The sequence below is a fragment of the Mytilus californianus genome, unplaced genomic scaffold (assembly GCF_021869535.1).
Source record: "Mytilus californianus isolate M0D057914Y unplaced genomic scaffold, xbMytCali1.0.p SCAF_7, whole genome shotgun sequence".
NCBI classification, from domain to species: Eukaryota; Metazoa; Mollusca; class Bivalvia; order Mytilida; family Mytilidae; genus Mytilus; species Mytilus californianus.
Genome location: NW_026262723.1, coordinates 31,604,982 through 31,624,026, shown reverse-complemented (window position 1 = coordinate 31,624,026; position 19,045 = coordinate 31,604,982). Strand labels below are relative to the sequence as shown.

At 32.6% G+C, this 19,045-nt stretch overlaps 2 long non-coding RNA genes across 4 annotated transcripts; one reads left to right on the top strand and one right to left on the bottom strand.

Moving 5' to 3' along the window:
- Nucleotides 1-777: 777 nt before the first annotated feature.
- LOC127709179 (uncharacterized) lies at nt 778-4,704 on the bottom strand. Of its 2 annotated transcripts, XR_007985537.1 has the most exons (4): nt 4,600-4,673; nt 3,168-3,296; nt 2,671-2,856; nt 778-909 (listed from the first exon to the last, which is right to left on the bottom strand). It is a non-coding gene; the product is annotated as an uncharacterized LOC127709179 (long non-coding RNA). The 2 variants fall into 2 exon arrangements; XR_007985536.1 differs by lacking the exon at nt 3,168-3,296 and having other exon boundaries at nt 4,600-4,704.
- Nucleotides 4,705-14,971: 10,267 nt separating this feature from the next.
- Nucleotides 14,972-18,838, top strand: LOC127707940 (uncharacterized). 2 transcript variants are annotated; one of them, XR_007985101.1, is made up of 4 exons: nt 14,972-15,008; nt 15,483-15,538; nt 17,893-18,078; nt 18,711-18,838. It is a non-coding gene; the product is annotated as an uncharacterized LOC127707940 (long non-coding RNA). The 2 variants fall into 2 exon arrangements; XR_007985102.1 differs by having other exon boundaries at nt 14,991-15,008; nt 15,483-15,565.
- The last annotated feature ends 207 nt before the right edge of the window (nt 18,839-19,045 follow it).

The following is a 19,045-nucleotide window of genomic DNA, read 5'->3' as shown; positions in this document are numbered from 1 at the left end:
CCCCGAAATGACAAATGTAAAACAATTCAAACGAGAAATATATTTATTGAAGTTATGTTCACCGGTATGTAAACATTACCACGTGTATTTGTTTATAACTATACACGTGTTGAAAGTATATAATAGGTTAAATGTTTTTCATTGGTCGAGTTAGAACTGACCATAATATTTGAATAAGGTCAATTCAAATATTTCGTGCTATATTTTTGGCGGTTGTGTGAATTCAGTAAAGTTTCCCACCCTCCCACCTGACTTAATGTATTTTTCTTGTGGTATTTCTAATAATGTGTGTAAGAACAGAATCTTCAATTTGATTCATAATATGTCTTTGCGTACATAATGAAAATTGTTTTTATTTTTGTAGATTGGTTTTTGTGTTTGTTACCTGCAGCGGCCTAGGCAGACAGTAATAGATGAACATTTAGTATTTTGCATTTGTCTTTAATAAAATCAAAGCTTTGCTGCACACTGTCAGGCGAGCTGATCCCATACAAAGGTGTTGGGTTTATTTTGTAAATAATTTATGTTCGCTTGAAGTTATCAATTAGAACATAAAACTAACGGTCTGATTTATGTACAAAATAATGAACGAAAAACCAATATGATATACAGCAACAAACGACAACCATTTGATTACACTCAGTCTCTTTTGACAATTATCACTTGACCCGATAGACGACACCTCTCCACCAATCCACTCAACACAATTAACTTACTCATTTCTCAGCATGAGAACAAGTAACTTTAACTAATATCAACATTAAAAAGTACCGTAAATTGATATTCGTTAGTTTATTTTATTGAATAATGCAAGTGAATGTCTCGAATAATGATAACGGTAATTAAGCATAGTACGTTAACAGTAAGCTGTGAATCTCAAACAGATGACGACTTTTTATCCTCTACCACCTGAAAAAAGACAAAGTGCAAATAAATACACATGATAGTAAATTTGAATGCTTAGTTTAAACTAGTATGTAATTGTGCTTAAACTACATGTAGTGAAGATAACAAGTCAATTAGTCAAAGTTCACCATAACAGGCTTTGTTTGTTTTATGCTCCCAAACGGTAGTATATTTAGGAATATACGCAGACGCCGATTTAGGGGGGCAGGGGGCCCGGGCCCCCTTTTGTGGGGAAAAACTGGTTGATTATATAGGGAATCACTGAAGCATGACTGGAGCGGGCCTCCTCTTAGGCAGTCAGTGGGCCCCACTTATAAATTTCTGGATCCACCACTGATCCGAACTTTTGTTCAATAGCGTACCATATATACACCTTTACATAGTCCATTCCGGAAAAAATAGTCACTTAGACAACTTCCTAATTGGGTCAAGTGTCGCAAAAACAAAAAGATTATGATTGAACCGCTAAAAAGAGATACATGTATACTGTATTATTAGATAACACAATATTTATGAAAGCCTCACTGTAATGAAGAACAGCAATAAAAGCGCTGTTCCTTTGCTTTTTGTATGTTTTTGCTGAGCATGTACTGATTTTGTGTTATGGATGGATATCCCATATCCGTTGTTTTTATAATATATAAGAATATCAATGTAAATAAATGGACTATAGCAATAAAAAAAATATTGTTAAACAACCCATCAGTAGCTGTAGTTTATAAATACGTTGTAGTTGAAGGCCGTATAGTGACTTAAACTTGCTTTTATCTACGACATTTGAACTTGGATGATAGTTGTCTCATTGGCAATCATACCCATCTCATTATTTTTTATATTGTAGGTATATATGACATACTTTTGTAAATATAACGGTCATGTTTGTGTTAAAACAGTATAATAATGGAAGCCAGCGGACCATTAGCAATAACTGAGGGTAGGAATGGGGTACCCTACATGACGAATGACGGCAAAATATGTGTTAAGGATGTAGTCAGGTGAAATTAAAAAAAAACATCTGGAATTTAAATTTGATACTATAAATTAGAAGAGCATTAGTTAAGATGCTAAATAAGCTAAATATTATTGATAGGTTTTGGAACTCCTTTTCGAGATATTTGATTTTTTTTAAATGGCGGGAAAAGACCGACTCGGACTTTTACAATATTTAGCATTGGCATTATTTGGGTCTCAAATCGTAAGAAAAGACTCTAAAATCTGCTTACATTTTGGTAAATGACCTTTTACGAGCTATTAAAGTCTTTTATGAAAAGAAAAGGGGTGAAATGGGGCAAAATATTTTGCCCTGTATCGTAGGAAAAACCCAAGGAGTCCGAACATCTGACAAAAAATTCCTAAATTGACGAATGACGATAAAAAATTAAGGCTCATTTGACGCTAACGGTAGCAAAAAACGAACTTATGACGCTTAGCAATAAAGGGCATTCCGACCCTAACATAATTGTTGTTGAAAAATCTGTGAACAACCCATCAGAAGTTGTAATCTAATACTACTTGTAAGGTGAAAATAATAAGAAGAAAAATATATGTCTTTTAACTAGTTTTCCTTGTCGTTGGATTGCTGGCTCGACATATACCACACATTCACTTATTCATGTTTATTAATAAAGGCAAAAGCTTATTTTAACTTTTTTCTTTAAAATTGCATTAGAAGACAATCATGATAGACAACATAATAAATTAAAAGCGTTGAAATTTACAAACAACACTTCGCAAGAAAAAATATCTAGATAAAGTTTAACTTACAACTTTTGCAATCACAATGCCTGCGCTTACAATCACCACGGGCACAACCCGATCGTCTGCAACAGTCATTACAATTCTTGTCCGCTTGCACAGCCTTTTTGTAATTGTTGGACATGCAACCTTTTACGACACGTTTACATTGATCGTTGGTCATCATCACAGACTGTCCATTTACGGATACCATACCTTAAATAAACAATATGCGTAGGAACTATTTGGTTTAAAAATGTAATACTTTCCAGTTTGTTCTATTTGACCGGGCCCGATTTGGTAGTGTTACATCTAACAAAGTCTGCCCAAATTATTTTTCAAAGATTTCCGCTTAAACCGGTGCTAGTGTCAGTCTTAAACTTGCAGTGAGTAGAGAGTTTTTTGTCCGTATTGAAGGCCTCACTGTGACTTTTAGAGGAAGAAAAAAAAATAAAACTGCTATTCCTCAGTTTTTTGTGTGTTTGTTTGCTGTGCATGTACTTAATTTTGTCTTACTTTTGTCTTACCTTTGTTTTTCTATTAAGTATACTAAATTAGTGGTGCTTGCTAGGGAGGGGTCTACATCTACAGGATGTCTATGTCGTAAGAATAGAGAAGATTTGCAGTGAATATCTAAAGGATAGGGAAGCCTTGTCCTGTAAGAAACAAAAAGATGGGTTTTCAGAATAGAGAATAAAGAGGTTCTTACATACAAAGAAAAGAGAATAATAGGCAAAAAGTATAAAGAATAGAGAAAAATGGCATAAAAAATTTAAAGAATACAGAAATGAAGGACCCCCATCCAGACCCTCATAAAAATATCAATAGTTCGGTATAAGGAAGCATTATTCCAAGTTATGAGTAATAAGTAGCAACAAAAAAGAATTTCTCATAAAGAAAAGAAAAAAAAAGATGGGTTCCAGGAAAAACAGTACCACGTGCTCGAGACTAGCTTAAAAAACAAGTCAAGAAGAAGAATACGACATGTGCTAAAAGTGATAAAGTATTTGGGGAGTCAGATGCACAACTTACGGAATGTCAGAGATGTAAGAAACATTTCTGCAAAGCTTGCTTAAAGAAAACAAAAACAGAGTATCCAAACAAGCTGCCTGAACCTTTAGTTATAACTAGAGATGAATAACCAATATAATCGGTTGAACCTAAATCATGCCACAAAAGTAATAGGTATTTACCAGGAGTGCTGACGTAACTGACTTTCAAATGTTTGGTAAAATCTAAACAATGACACAGGCGTCTTTTATTGTATATTGATAAACAATTGGACGCATCACAAATCAGAATTCCAAGAAAAATTGTTTATTGAGACAAAATAAACCATTTAGATAAGTTATTAATAGGCTTGATTTATACATCGCCGTCAAAAAGGACACAGGAATACTAGTATATTAATTATAACTAGTACAACAACACAGTGGCTGATACAGGGGGGGGGGGGGGGGGGGGGGGTCCGGGGGTTGGAACCCCCCTTTTTTGGACGATCAATGCATTTGAATGGGGACATCTAGCTGGAACCCTCCTCCCTTTATCCTGGGTTGGGAACCCCCCTTTTAAAAATGGCTGGATCCGCCTCTGAATAGCAACTGAAGCTTGTTGCAAACTTAAGGTGTTTAACATATCTCTATTATGCTAAACCACCCATACCACTTAAAGAAGAAATTATTAAAGAAGTGGAAGATTTCACATATCTTGGTACACCTATTTTTGTACACATATCTTGGTACTCATATCTTGGTACACATATCTTGGTACACATATCAGCCAGGACAATGGAATTAGCAAAGATATAATGGTAAGATTCAGCAAAGCCAGAACTGCTTTCTGCAGATTTCGACCAATATAGGAAGCGACATTAATCGCTAGGTCCACAAAAATCAATAGTTGTAACAGCAATGTCAAATAAGATTTACTATATGGAGCCAAGTAAATAAGTAAACTTACCAACAAGACACACGAACAGCAGAACTATAGCAAGTACACTCTTCATTTTTCTTATTCTGTAAAATATAATATTTTGTAGGTATAGTCCATACTATGCAGGTGATTTTATCTTATAAGTTTGTTTTTCTGTATGTTTTAGGTTGGTATAAATTAACTAAATAATTCAATATAATCATTTTAATCAGGGCATAGGGTACATTAATCTGAAGCAAGTTGATTGAAAATAGCAACGATGTCCTAATCTAAATTAGGAAAAAAATGTCTTTACTTTTATTACCTCAAAAAATCTTGTATATATCTCTTGCTATCCAAAAAGATCTTCTATCTTAAAATAGTTCCCAATAAAATAAATCACCATCCCTGTATAGGCCTGTAGTATTTTCTGTTTATTTCATAACAACACAAAACGAAAACGTGGATGTATTTCTATAAATTTGAAAACAAAACACTTGAATAAATACAGCTTTTAATTATTCAAGTCAAGTTTAAAATTAGTCCAAATAATTATGACTTCTTGAAAGGCGTCACAGAAAAAAATCAAAATAGTCTTTCAATATGTTCAAGACGACATAACTATTTGAGCTAGTTTAGTATTACGTTTAAGAAAAAAAGTTGTACAACTATTATAAATATATGTTATAATATCATATACTTAGTACTTGCCTCTATAAGTCTCCTATAAACCAGTTAAACATGCCTGTTCGTCATTCCCCTGTCTTTATATACACGTTCTAAGTCATATTGACAACATGTTACATTTAATAAAACCACGGATGTCTGTAATCCTTGGGCATCACACACGTCTACTGGACAGTACATTTAATATAACCACAGATGTCAGTAATCCTTGGGCATTACAAACGACTACTGGACAGTTAGAAGACAAGACTATTTTGTGCATCATTCAAATAGTAAAAATGACCCGTGTTTTCCGATTCAAATTCATTATTTTCCTGTAAGCCGTGTCTCTTTTCATTTTCAAGCCTAATTTTCATAATCTACCAGCAATCCAGCAAGAAAAACACACTTAATAAAATCAAAACATACCCATATGGCACCGACCATTCATTTTATTTTTTTTTTTTTTTTTGGGGGGGGGGGATGTTTGTTTATTGAAATAATAAAGATGGTATAAGAGTTGGGACCAAACTGGCTCAAAATTGAATTACAGTTTTAAATTTCCTCAAAGAATCAATTCTGCAGTTTTTCTCGTTTTCCTCGTTTTCATGAAATAGCCACACATGAGGATGCAACTGTGACGTGATAACAAAAAAAATCTCGTGTGATTTATTTACATTTATTGATCCTATGCATTTCAAAACATTTTGTGCAATTTGATATAGTTCTCAAGAGCTTAATTTTCTTTGGACAAAAACGGGCCTTAAAGTAAAGCATTAAATGTTGAATCTTTATGTACTTTTAACAAAGATAAAACATTGGGGTTTTAGTTTAAATATTTGCCATTCAATCGTAAAACAGCCATGCAAAGACATGTAGTTAATCAGTAAAATGTCTAATTTGACAATTTACTCAACGTTTGCTGATAAAGTAAACTTGAAACTTGAAACTTGAAACTCTTACTTTCTCAAATACCCAAACTGGGGTATGTAAATACAAACACAGGTACTTGGGGACAAGACACTTTTTGTTTTGCTCTCACCCTTTTTTAAAATCCGTTATATTTTTTTCTCAATATATTTTAATTATTTTCGTGTTTTTGGGGTTTTTTTTTGTGTTAGATTAACATAAATATAATAGAAATACCATTTATTGGTTACTTTCAATTGCTAGTTTACTATCGACAGTGGTCACTGATACTGTATACAGATCTAAAACGGTCAAATTAAAGGGCCAAATAAGCTCCGAATCGTACCTTGTCCTCGTTTGATTCGAAAATCCACGAAAAAGAAATCAATAAGTTTTCAACCTCCACCCACGCACACACGGCCACGATGAATGGTCAGTGCCTAAGTTCATACAGTTTGACATCCCTTTTTAAACGTCAAATCAGTTCGTTCTAGGCATATAACTACACACCAGCCTTTTCATGTTGAACCAAGTAACGATTTGACTATACAGTTCAAATATTCCCTCTAAATATGTTTGTTTTTACCTCCGACGATCAAAGACCTACCAAAAAATTAAAAGGACACACTAGAACAAAAATAACACAACGTCGGCCTTATTTCAATAATAACTACATTTGATTGTAGAAAATGCTCTAAAATGATTAGTATAATACTCTCTGGTGTATAACTCTTAATTGTTCGTTATGGTATTTTTTACCATTTATACTCTAAGTAGTTCATCTACTGTATCATTAGTCTAACAACACTGCGGTTGTGAGTTCGAATGCCGCCAGTGGCAGGTGCGTTCGACTCCAATATCAATTGACTCGGATTGTCTGTTTTCCTGCCGAAGTTCGGAGGTTCTCTCCGAGCGCTCCATCTTCCTTATCAATAAAATCTGACGTCCACGATTAGCCAATACACAATCAATTAATCAATTAATCAGTCAATCGTTATTATCTAATTTTGAGATGGTTTAAGGTTTGTGCTTCCCTTCGTTGTTGGTCGCTTTCTCTAAGGGAGAGAAAGTGAATGGGAGACAGCAATATTATCAGTTCTGAATAGAAAATTGATGTATTCACTCATTTAAATTTTAAGGTAGCAAATTGACGGATGAAGCTTAGAAAGAGGATCAATCAATGAGGAATTCTTAAACTATGTTGGGAGATGTCATGAAAACTTCGAGAAGTTCCTTATCTGAGACTTTGTTTTCTTCCGTGGAAATGTTCACTTATCACTGCTAGTTGCGGATCAAGATTTTTGAAAAAAAAATGGTTTGAATGAAGGGTGCACCAAGGCAACTTGAAGAGTAGGACTTGTAAAACATCTATGTGTTAACCATAAATGTAGCTCAATAATGGGGCATGGCACCGCTCCCTAATTCCGCCTCTGACTGCCGTACTAGCTTCCTAGTCAGTATAATCACACCCCATTATCCGGCATTTGGTACAGCAGATACAATTGTTACTAATGATAAAGGTCTTAAGATTTACACAGTTACAAAATACATTTGTAATGGATATAAGAAAAATAGACAAAACTCTACCGTAGGGAACATATCGGCGAATTAGAGTACGGTAAGACAATAATTCAATAGCGCTGCAGTACATTTATGAAATTTTAATATTAAAAAATGATTTTCATTTACAAGAAAGCTCACTTGTTTTATAGTAAAACTTAGCCATTCAAATATGTAAAACATATTTACTTATTTTTCATTTGAGGTTTCATATGACTTTAAAACCCTTTATGTTGTTATTCATACTTAAAAACAACAAGGCAGCTAACTCGAGGCCATTTTGTTTTAAACTTTGATTTCCGTGCCCGGAAGTTTTAACAAAAATGCAGTGGAGGCTACTTTTTGTCGATCTTTTACCTAAGGGAAATAATCTTTTCCCTGAGATTTTTGGAACTCAGCAAAACATTTTATTTAGCTTAGACGAACTCAAAGAGCTGCTCCGAAAAAAAAGTCCGGGAAAATTTATTTTTCCAAAATGCTCATTATATCCTCAGGATGTTACGTTTAATTTTGATCGAAGCTATCCGGAGACTCCATATGAGAGTAATCCCCCTTATGCATTTGATATAAGTGATATGCATTTTTAACTGGTAAACCATAAGTAATAGAGACCTAAGGTCTTTTGATTTGAGGTCCTTGGTCCAAAAAAAAAAGAAAATGAGGTCAAGGTCAGTGGTCAAGGTCATATTCTAAATTTAGATTTTGGCTTAATTTCACTTCTTTTCAAAAACCGTATAAGATATCGACAGCATATTTTTACTAAATTGTTAGTTGCGACATGTCGTAACACATACATTTTGGTTGAAAAGGTACGCTAACATTAAATTGGAGTTTTCTCCTCTCTTAGATTTAAAATTACACGTATGGTGATATAACTCATTCACCATATATAATAAAGACCTAGTGTCTTTTAATTTTATGTCCTTGATTTATGACCTTCAAATTGAGCTCAAGGTCATTGGTAAATTTGACGGTCAAGATTTTGACCTTTGCTTTTACTTCATATGTATACATGATAAAGCCATGGGACTTTATGCATTAGGTTGCAAGCCATATAACCTTGGAAAAGCCAACCGGAAGTGACCTTGTGAAAACCGGAAGTAGCTCTGTTTTGTATTGTGTAATGTACAAGTATATAGAACCATATATTTTTGGAATCAGTGTCAGGTAAACTATCAAATAATACTGGAAGTGACATTTTTCAAACCGGAAGTAACAAAATATCTTTCTTATTTAAAAAAAAAAATTTCGGGTGGAAAGACCTTCAATTGTTCTCTGAACAATTGGGTTTTAATTATACTAACTGTTGTTTTTCCCATTGGTGTAATACTATTGTTATTTTCCAGCTGGTATAAGAATATATTTATTTTGTTTTGAAGCTGTTACATCTCGCTAATTTTAATTATTAAATATTTAAATATTCACCAGACTGTAAAGCACATGAAAGAGGCACACATGACAGTCAACTTTACTCATAATTTGTGTTTCTCTGGGCAATGACAAGCCACCAATCAACGTAAAGCCTCATGGAATATTATAAATCATAATTCAAATTTGTCATATATCAAGGACGATTCAAATTACATATTCTTGTTTAAGGGCATACGATACAGTTTTGATCCCACGGTGATTTTTTTACGAAAATTTGCATACAAGCTATTTTTCACTTAGTCTATTTAAATATGTTATAAAAAAAATATACCTTCGTGTGCTAAATTTAGAGATAAATGGGGTCGAAATTTTAGACATTTACTTAAAATTTCGGTTTCTTAGACATTTCTATCCTTTGGACAGACATACCTAACTTTTTTGTTTCAAAAGATAAACACATGCGGATTTTTGAAAAAAAGATTAGGAATATCTTCTTTACTGAAGAATGCTCTTTATTTGCGGAACATTTTTTTTATAAATAATCAATTTTTATTTAATTTTCATTATTTTAGAAAAAAAGGTAATTTTTTGCTGCATATTTATCTTATTTAAAAAAAAATCATCGGTAATTTTTTCATAAAAACTGGAACAAATAATTTTCATACAGTATCAAGTCAAATGTCATTTTGAAAAAGAGGGGTCCATGTACTCGTTTTCACATTTTCAAGTTAACGATTAAAATCACTCAAAAAATGAATCTTTTCCCGATATGTCGCAGTTTGGCGTCGCGAAAATAACATTTTACGTCAGCAACGTCATTACCTCCCCTGTAACTGTATCGTATGCCCTTTATTTAAGCAGTTCCCTCTTAAGACTGTTATGCTGTTTTAGAGCAGTTAATTCTTTGCTATCTGTTATTGTGAGAATGTATTTGCTGTGAACTGTTATTGCAAATTGGAATGTTAGCATTTTGACAGCCAATCTTCTGTAGAAATTGAAGATCATTGAACATTGGGGTCTTGCCACTGGTAATATCATAGAAATTGATCCAATATCCACCCATTCAGGTGCGAATCATATCTCTGGCCTTACATTGATACGGTGCTACATGTATGTACGCAATGTTTCCGGGGTTTTTATCGGAATTGTGTTTATTCTAGGGAAACCTTCATCAGAGACCACCCCTTTTGTTTTTGTTTTCCATTATCTATTTTTTATTAATGTTTTAAGGTGGTACCTAACACTACAGGGAGATAACTCTGTAAAAATCAGCTAAACGTTTTAATTACGTTGTATTGTTAAGGAAATATTAAGCTTCTCAATGATCAAAATTAGTGTTTGTCAAACTGCTATATAACCAACGAAATTTTTCTGATAAAGTGGTTGGTTCAAATTTTTTGAAATTTTTATATTTTTGTCAAACTTTAAGGATCAAAGTAAACATTTTGTCAAAATCTTATGAAAATTAAACGAGCCAAATTAATATTAGTCAAGGTGTTGGGTACCACCTTAATATTTTAATTTTGTATTACAGTTTTATTTTTTTAGTTTTTAAATAGTTTTTTCATTGTGTGTTATAATTTGTTAATTTTATTTTTTTAGTAATTTTGATTTTGATTTTTTGTTTTTCAAACTATTTCAACCTTTTTCAATAAATGTTGAATTAAGTGTTTCATGGTAAGGAAGTTTTGTCATAAGAATATCAGTTGTTTACATGATGGTCATTTATTAGTTCTGCACAGTTAAATATTTAGTAGGAACTGTGAGGTTTATACAAATTATTTTATAGCTGGTTTCACTAATTCACCAATGTTTCTATTTCTTTTGAATCCTATTGATAAGTTTTTATGGAATTTGGCACCTATTGTAGAATCTGTTTTAATAAGATGCCAGTATTTCCTGAATACTTTTTGAAATTTTTCTGCATGAGGATGATAATTGTAATGAATGATACATTACATCTATTTTCAAATTTGTTCTTTTTCTTTAATTTATCTTGTCTGTCTTGGAATTTTATTTTTGATAGAATTTGTTTTACCAATTTTAGTTTATATCCTCTAATTAATAGTTTTTCAAAAAAGATTTTTTTTCTAGTTTGAAATTCACTTTCAGTGTTGGTGTTTCTAAGTATACGAATACCTTCGCCTTTAATGATTTAAAGTTTCAAATGGGATGGTTTGAGTTTTGATGAAGATATTGGAATTGTATGGTATTCTTTGTAAAGCATTTCAGGTTTAAAACACCAGTATTTTTGAAGCGTTCGCCTTTGAAGATTTCAAGGTCTAGAAATTTTATGAAATGATTATTGCATTCATAAGTGAATTTTAGCAGGTCGTGTAGTTTATTTATATTTTCAAACGGGAAAACAATTTCAGACAATTTTGCTTTTACAACCAGTTGTCCGTCATCTCATTCTTTTATGAAAATAAAATTGAGAATGGAAATGGGGAATATGTCAAAGAGACAACAACCCGACCAAACAGCCGAAGGCCACCAATGTTTTTCAGAAATTAGAGAGTTTTCAAAGATTGAGTTTATGTGATTGTAAATAGCAATGTCACATATTTCAGGGGAAGCTGTTGTTCCCATTGATGCTCCTATAATTTGTCGATAAGAATTTCCTTGAAAGGTAAGTTCATTATTGGAAAGAATGAGAGTTTCGTTATTTCAACCAGAAATTTATTGGTAGGTATTTTTATAGGATATTCAATTTCTTCATGTTTATCTAGCGTTTTTTGTGTTTTTTCTAAGCGAAGTAAGAAATAATCTTAATATCTTCCTATTCTTTCAAGTGGTCCATTACACTGTGATATTATTGGTCTACCCGGGACATTATATAAATAACACATAGCTGAGATGGTGATAGAGCAGATTGTTACCCCGAGAAAACATTGTCAACTGAGGCGAAGCCAAGGTTGACAATGTCTTTTCGAGGGTAACAATCTGCTCTGTCACCCTCTCAGATATGTGTTATTTAATTTATTATACTGAATGTTCTGTTATTACTGTCGATTAAATTAATTATTTTAAAATTCAAAGTAATAAACTATTACGTCTTGTACATAACAACCATCCGTAATTAATAAAGCGCACACTCGATCAAGCGTCTCCGTGAAGGGTAATAGAGTATTTGCCATAGGATAGAGTCGTATTTAATAAAGCGCACACTTGATCAAGCGTCTCCGTGAAGGGTAATAGAGTATTTACCATAGAATAGAGTAAATTGTCTCCCTCGTATTAACCAATCAAAATCTGGCATTTTGACATAAAGTATAATAATTATAGTTGTTATTTGATTGTTTTCGTTTTCAATGTTTGGTAAAATTTCACTGTCCAGTTTGTGAATTTTTAAAGAGGACGTATGCAAAAGGTGATTTTACATAATATTGTTCATTTTTAATGTATTTGAAAGATATTTCATCAATACAGTTTTCTTCTTTCATTTTGTAAATTACTTCATTTACTTTTTTTCGGAGTGTTTCTAAGATTTATCTCTGGTATTTGTTCATTGTGTTATGAATGTGACTTTGTATTATGTCAAATACTTAAATATGATTCTGTTTCACCATTTCTATTGGATGCTTGTTTTGTCATGACCACAAAGGGTGTGTCCTGGAATAAATACAATTCCGAAAAAAACCGAAACATTGCGAACATAGCACAGTATCAATGTAAGGCCAGAGATATGATTCGCACCTAAATGGGTGAATATTGGATCAATTTCTATGAAGTTAGACCAGAGATATGATTCGCGACTAAATAGGTGGATATTGGATCAATCTCTATGAAACTGATGGAAGTTTCCCTGAAATAAACACATTTCCGAAAAAACCCGAAATATAGCGTTCATAGCACAGTATCAATGTAAGGCCAGAGATATGATTCGCACCTAAATGGGTGAACATTGGATCAATTTCTATGAGATTTTGTTATTAAACATAAATGATCATAAATCAATGTACTTGTAAAGATGATTAAAACGTTAAACAAATCGAATACCTTTGCTCTTAACTGTTATTAGCCATTTTCATTTTACTGTTATCTGTTATTGATTTTTATGTGATGTGAACAATACAGTTCAACTTCTGTGTAAAACTATTTTTTTTCTTACGTGTGTACCAACCTCAATTAAATTTTTTACTGGCTTTATACGTGATAAGAATCTCATGGACTCGGTTGACGGATATAAATGTTATTCAAAATCATCGATTGTAATTTATTTTGTATGTTTCGTACGTGTTGTCTTTTTGTACAAAATTGTTATCGTTGGCACCAAAATCTGTATGTTTACTATCAATGTGCAGTATACTATAATTACTTGTCCGTAGATACAAGAAAAATCTCCTATCAGTGAGGAAATGACCACATCGGCATCATCGGGAGATATGTGTTTCTTTTAAAAGGTCAGAAAGACCAAACGTCAGCATATAGTCTATACTGTGTCGTCAAAACACATTTATCCGGTTGGGGACAACTCACCAAATGGGAAATAGTTTCCCAAATGAGTAACTATCCTTCAAATAAGGGATACTTATCTAATGTTTAAAAACTATTTTTTCTATATACATTTCATACATGAAATGGCACACATTCATAAAAAATGCAGCAAATTTTCCAAAAGATGAAGAGTCCTAACCTGATTTACTGAGAAGTTACTGTTATGTTTTGTTTTGTGTATTTCATTTGTTTGTATTCACAAAGTCCAGTTGGGACCTTTGAGACTTTCCAGTAGTGGTCTTTGGGAAAATAAAAATTTCAAGTTTCAAGATCATTTTAAAGGCAAACGCTGAGTACATTTTCTAAATTTTTAGGCAAATTTGTATAAAATAAGAAGATGTGGTATAATTGTCCATAACTTTCCACCAGAGACCAAATGACGTAGAAGTTAACAACTATAAGTCACCTTACGTCCTAAAAATAAAAAAAACCGACACCGCATTGAAAGCTATAAAAGGCCCTAAAATGACCAATGTAAAACAATTTAAACAAGAAAACTAACGGCCTGATTTACATTACACTGAATAAACTTTTCGCGGCTATATTACCATTGAATGGTAAATATTTTAAACTACAACCGCAATATTTTTTTTGTACATTTATTCTACCTTTAATTATTCAAATGAGTAAGAACATTTAAGGGTAGATCGGGTGTCTTTTTCTGAGCATCCCTTTTGAGCATGTTACAAAAATACTTTTTTGGTTTGAAAATATTTAACCAAGTTTCCTTCAATATACAACAAAAACATATAATATTTGAAATTTCCAGATTAAACTATAAAAAATTAAGCCCCGTTGAGTGTATTAAGATTTAGATAACTGTGTTTTCGTTAATTTCAATGTATTTTAACGAAAAAACAAGGTTCATGACCCCTAGTTTTCATATTGTAATTTTAAAGTACATTGACCCAGAAGTCTTTTACAGAAGTTAAAGACAAATCTATCGTCGAACATTAAGACACCCCATCTACCTTAAATCACTCAAAGTCCCGTTTTCTTCCCGAGAAAATAAAACTTGTTATAACTATATGAAATTGGCACAAAATGTTCGGAAATGCATAGGATTTAGTAGTAATATGCCACCCACCCCACCCCAAATGAATTAGAAATGAATGGTCGGTGCCTTATGGATATGTTATTTTTTTAATGTGTTTTGCTTCCTGTCTGGCTGGTAAATTTGAAAAATTAGGCTTGACGGAAAGCAAATGAAAATAGACACGGTTTAGAGGAAAAATGAATTTGAATTGCAAAACATAGGTCATTTTTACTATTTGATTGATGCACAAAATAGTCTTGTCGTGTATCTGTCCAGTAGACGTTTGTAATGCCCAAGGATTACAAGCATCTGTGGTTATATTAAATGTAACATTTTGACCATAGAACTAGAACATGTATATAAAGACAGAGGCATGACGAACAGGCACGTTTAACTGGCTTATAGGAGACTTATAGAGGTAAGTACTAAGTATATGATAGTATAATAGAGTTGTCCAACTTTTTTTCTTAAACGTAATACTAAACTTGACATCAAACTTTGTATCTATTAAGATGGATTATTTTTAATTTATATGAAAACATCTATGTTTTCGTTTTGTGTTGTTATGAATCAAACAGAAAATATTACATGCCCAGATGGCTAATCTATTTTGGGGGGTAACTAGTTTAAGATGGAAGATATTTTGCGGGGGCTGAAATATAGAAGATATTCTAAGGGAATGAAAAGAAATATATTTATCATTTTATTTTTTCACAGTAGATTAGGACATCGTTACTTTTTTTCACTCAACTTGCTTCAGATTAAAGTACCCTACGTCCTGATTTTAATAATTATAATGTATTATTCAGTTAATTCATATCAAACTAAAAGCACACAGAAAAGGAAAGTAATAAAATATAAATCACCTGCGTAATATGGACTATATTTACAGAATTAGAACAATGAAGAGTGTACTTGCAATAATCCTGCTGTTTGTGTGTCTTGTTGGTAGGTTTACTTGCTATATATAGTTCTGTAAGTATCCTAAAATATGTCCAAAGATACATCATAGGACTTGATTAAGGATAATCTTAAGACTTTGGTGAAACATGTCTTAGGATGTAAAAAAAAGGACTCTTAAGAAATTGATGCTTATGTTTGAATATATATTAAAAGATTAGTCATTCCTTTACTTTAAAAAATTACTTCGTGTATTGTGATTAGTTGACCATGTTTAATAAACCAACGAGATGTTCACGGACATCTTCTGAGACGAAAGCTGATCTCTTTTAGCTTTAGTTGGAGGATGGGATAAGTCGGTAGCACAATGCTAGGCGGCGTTGCCATAGAAGTTAGATGAAAAAGAATCAGATCTGCTCTTACATTGTTAGATTGATTTCTATGCACTCAGATCGACGTCTTGTCTCTAATAGACGCCTGTTCTCCAAAATGACGTCCAAATCTGGAGTAATAATAAAAAAGATTCCAAATCGATTGCCAAGTGTATGCTCCTATAATCGACTTCTATTTTGTTGTTCTCAAATCGACGCCTAATTTTTGGCTTCTCTAATCGACGTCCTTTTTACGGACTGCTACAATAATACCACAACTTTATTTAATGGTTGGTTGAACTTAAAATTAAAAAAGTTTTTGAAAAATGGAAGATTTTAAAATCTTGCAGAGTCCTTGTAATAATATTTTTCAACAATTGACTGTACTTATTCTGTCTATTGTTTGAGACTGTATATTGCCCTCTGCCTTTCTGAGTATCTTTGTCGTTGGGTTGTTGTCTCATTGCCGTATATTCACATGTCATTTTTTTTATGAATATGAAAGGAACACGAAAATCTTGCCCCAGAGGATGAAATTTTTTCACCAAAATATTAATATTCATGTACATGTAATATGATGTCGGTGTTTGTCTTACTGTCATTTACTGTAATTTGATAAAGATATAAGATAAGAATTAGTTGTGTTATGCAGTTTTACACAAATACAAAACGATACAGACAATATAAACAAAGATCTAAAAATAAATGATTAAATGATATAAGACATCGACGAGAGGAGACTCCGATAGATCGGACGTCGTTTTGCTAATACACGACGAAACATTGGACGTAGATTAGAGGGTAAAACATTGGACAATGATTTGATATATATACATTTGATAAATGTTTGATATTCTAAATATACAAATAAGGAGATGTGGTATGATTGCCAATGAGACATCTATCCATCAAAGTTCAAATTAAGTGGATGTAAGCAATAATAGGCAACCGTACGGCCTTCAATAATGAGAAAAACCCATACCGTATGGTCCCGACATGAAAAATATGAAACTATTCAATTGAGAAAACTATAAACTGCCTATTTTTTAACAAAACAATTTACGAAAAACAAAACAAATATGACAGACATGAACCAACGACAACCACTGAACTACAAGCTCCTGACTTGGGACAGGCACATACAGAATGTAGCGGGGTTAATCATGTTTGTATTTGTAAAAAAGGAGGTCGCACGTTACTACAATTGTAACACAAATTACCTATTACAAGAATACCAATACAATAAATAAGTATATAACTGCTGATAATAAAATAATTTACAAAAATAATTCAAAATAAGAAATTAGATGTAGACAATTTATTAGAGGTTATAATCGTGCAATGAATTTGTCGAAAACTCTCTCGGCTGAACTCATAGAAACCTACATAAACTTTATTCTCGTTTTTTTTTCGTTTTACCGTATGCCATCCTAAGTTTTAGGGCTACCCTAAGACTATCTTAAGACACCCATCAAGCTATCCCAACTTAAGGATAAAATTAAAGACATATTTTATCTTAGGAGAGTTCCGTTAACCTGAATTAGGACTTAACACGTCCTATGACAGCTTTGTTGAAATGGCCCCTGTTGTCCATGTGTATTGTTAGTAGACAGAAATATTAAGCCTATTTAATGTGGATTGTCACGTCATCAAAGGCACGTGATCACGTGATGTCCTTCTAAATTGGTTATGGAGAGCATTGAGAGAGTCTTTGATGTTGCGTTTTATAAGAAATAAAACATCACTTTAAAGCACTATACACATGCGTATTGTCCACAGAGCATATTTACAGAACCGTTTTGAAACATGGTGTTATTATATGAACATAATTCATCCAATTATTTTGACATCCAACATTTGGATTCCAGACCTGTCTATAACATCACTTTGGATTGGTAGTCTTTAAGATGTATATTCCCTTTTCACTCCATGATGGCGAAGATAAACGCCTCTTTGGCGAGTGAGATAAAATAGAGGGGGTAGACTCATCTCTAGCAATCATTTCTAATGGATTATACTTGTATACTTTAGGAATGATATCCGTAAATGCACAGTCAGTAATGATGACCAGAAATCAATGTAGACGAATTGTTAAAGGCTGTATGTCGAGGCATTACAACAAGTCTGTGAGAGCAGACAGGAATTGTAATGACTGTTGCAGACGATCGGGTTGTGCCCGTGGTGATTGTAAACGCAGACATTGTGAATGTAAAAGATGTAAGCTAAACTTTTATCTAATGCTTTTGATTCAGTAGGTTGTCTATCATGATTTTTTAACACAATATTCGGCTATCAACTACTATATATTGATCAATTACAACTACTGATGGGTTGTTCAATGATATTTTTACTTCTATAGTCCAGTAGCTTACATTAATATTATGTTCTCAGTCTTGTATACAGAACTGTCAAAATATACGTCTGGTTTTTAGTTTTGTTTGCAAGATGCACAACATCTGCGAAACCATAACATCGTGTTGTATAAATTGTATATTGTGTTCCTTAGTATCTAAAAATACAGTATTTCTCTCTTTGGCGGTTGAATCATAAAATTTGAGATTTTAACTATTATAATTTTATAATAATACAAAATCATAAACTTGTTTCTAGAATAACCATAATTCGGTACACTATTGAACAAGTTTGGATAATCCTAACTATACTAACGTTTGAGAGCATGAAAACTGTATTGGGATTATGAGTACACCCAAAACCTGTCGCAGTTATGATGAACATTGACCGAGAGACTTGTAACCCTAACTAGATTTAGCACAGTTACATAGTTTAAACTATAAACATTCACGTTTACTATCATATGTCTTTATTTGCACTTTGTCTTTTTTTTTCAGGTTAGAGAGGATAAATAATCGTCATATGTTACTGAATTACAATTAACTGTTTACGTACTATGCTGAATTCTCGTTATATTCGAGACATTATTTGGCGATATTAAATAAAAAAAGTTAACGCATTTCAATTTGCAGCACTTGTTTATCATGTTTTTGTTTATATTAGTCCGGACTACTTGTTCTCGTGGTTAGAAACGAGCAAGTCCATTGTGTTGATTTGATTGGTTGTTCTATCGGGTCAGGTGACAATAAACTCGTCATAGATACCAGGATAAAAATGTGTACGCAAGATGCGCGTAAGACTCATTAGTGATGGTACTTAAGAAATTAAGGGT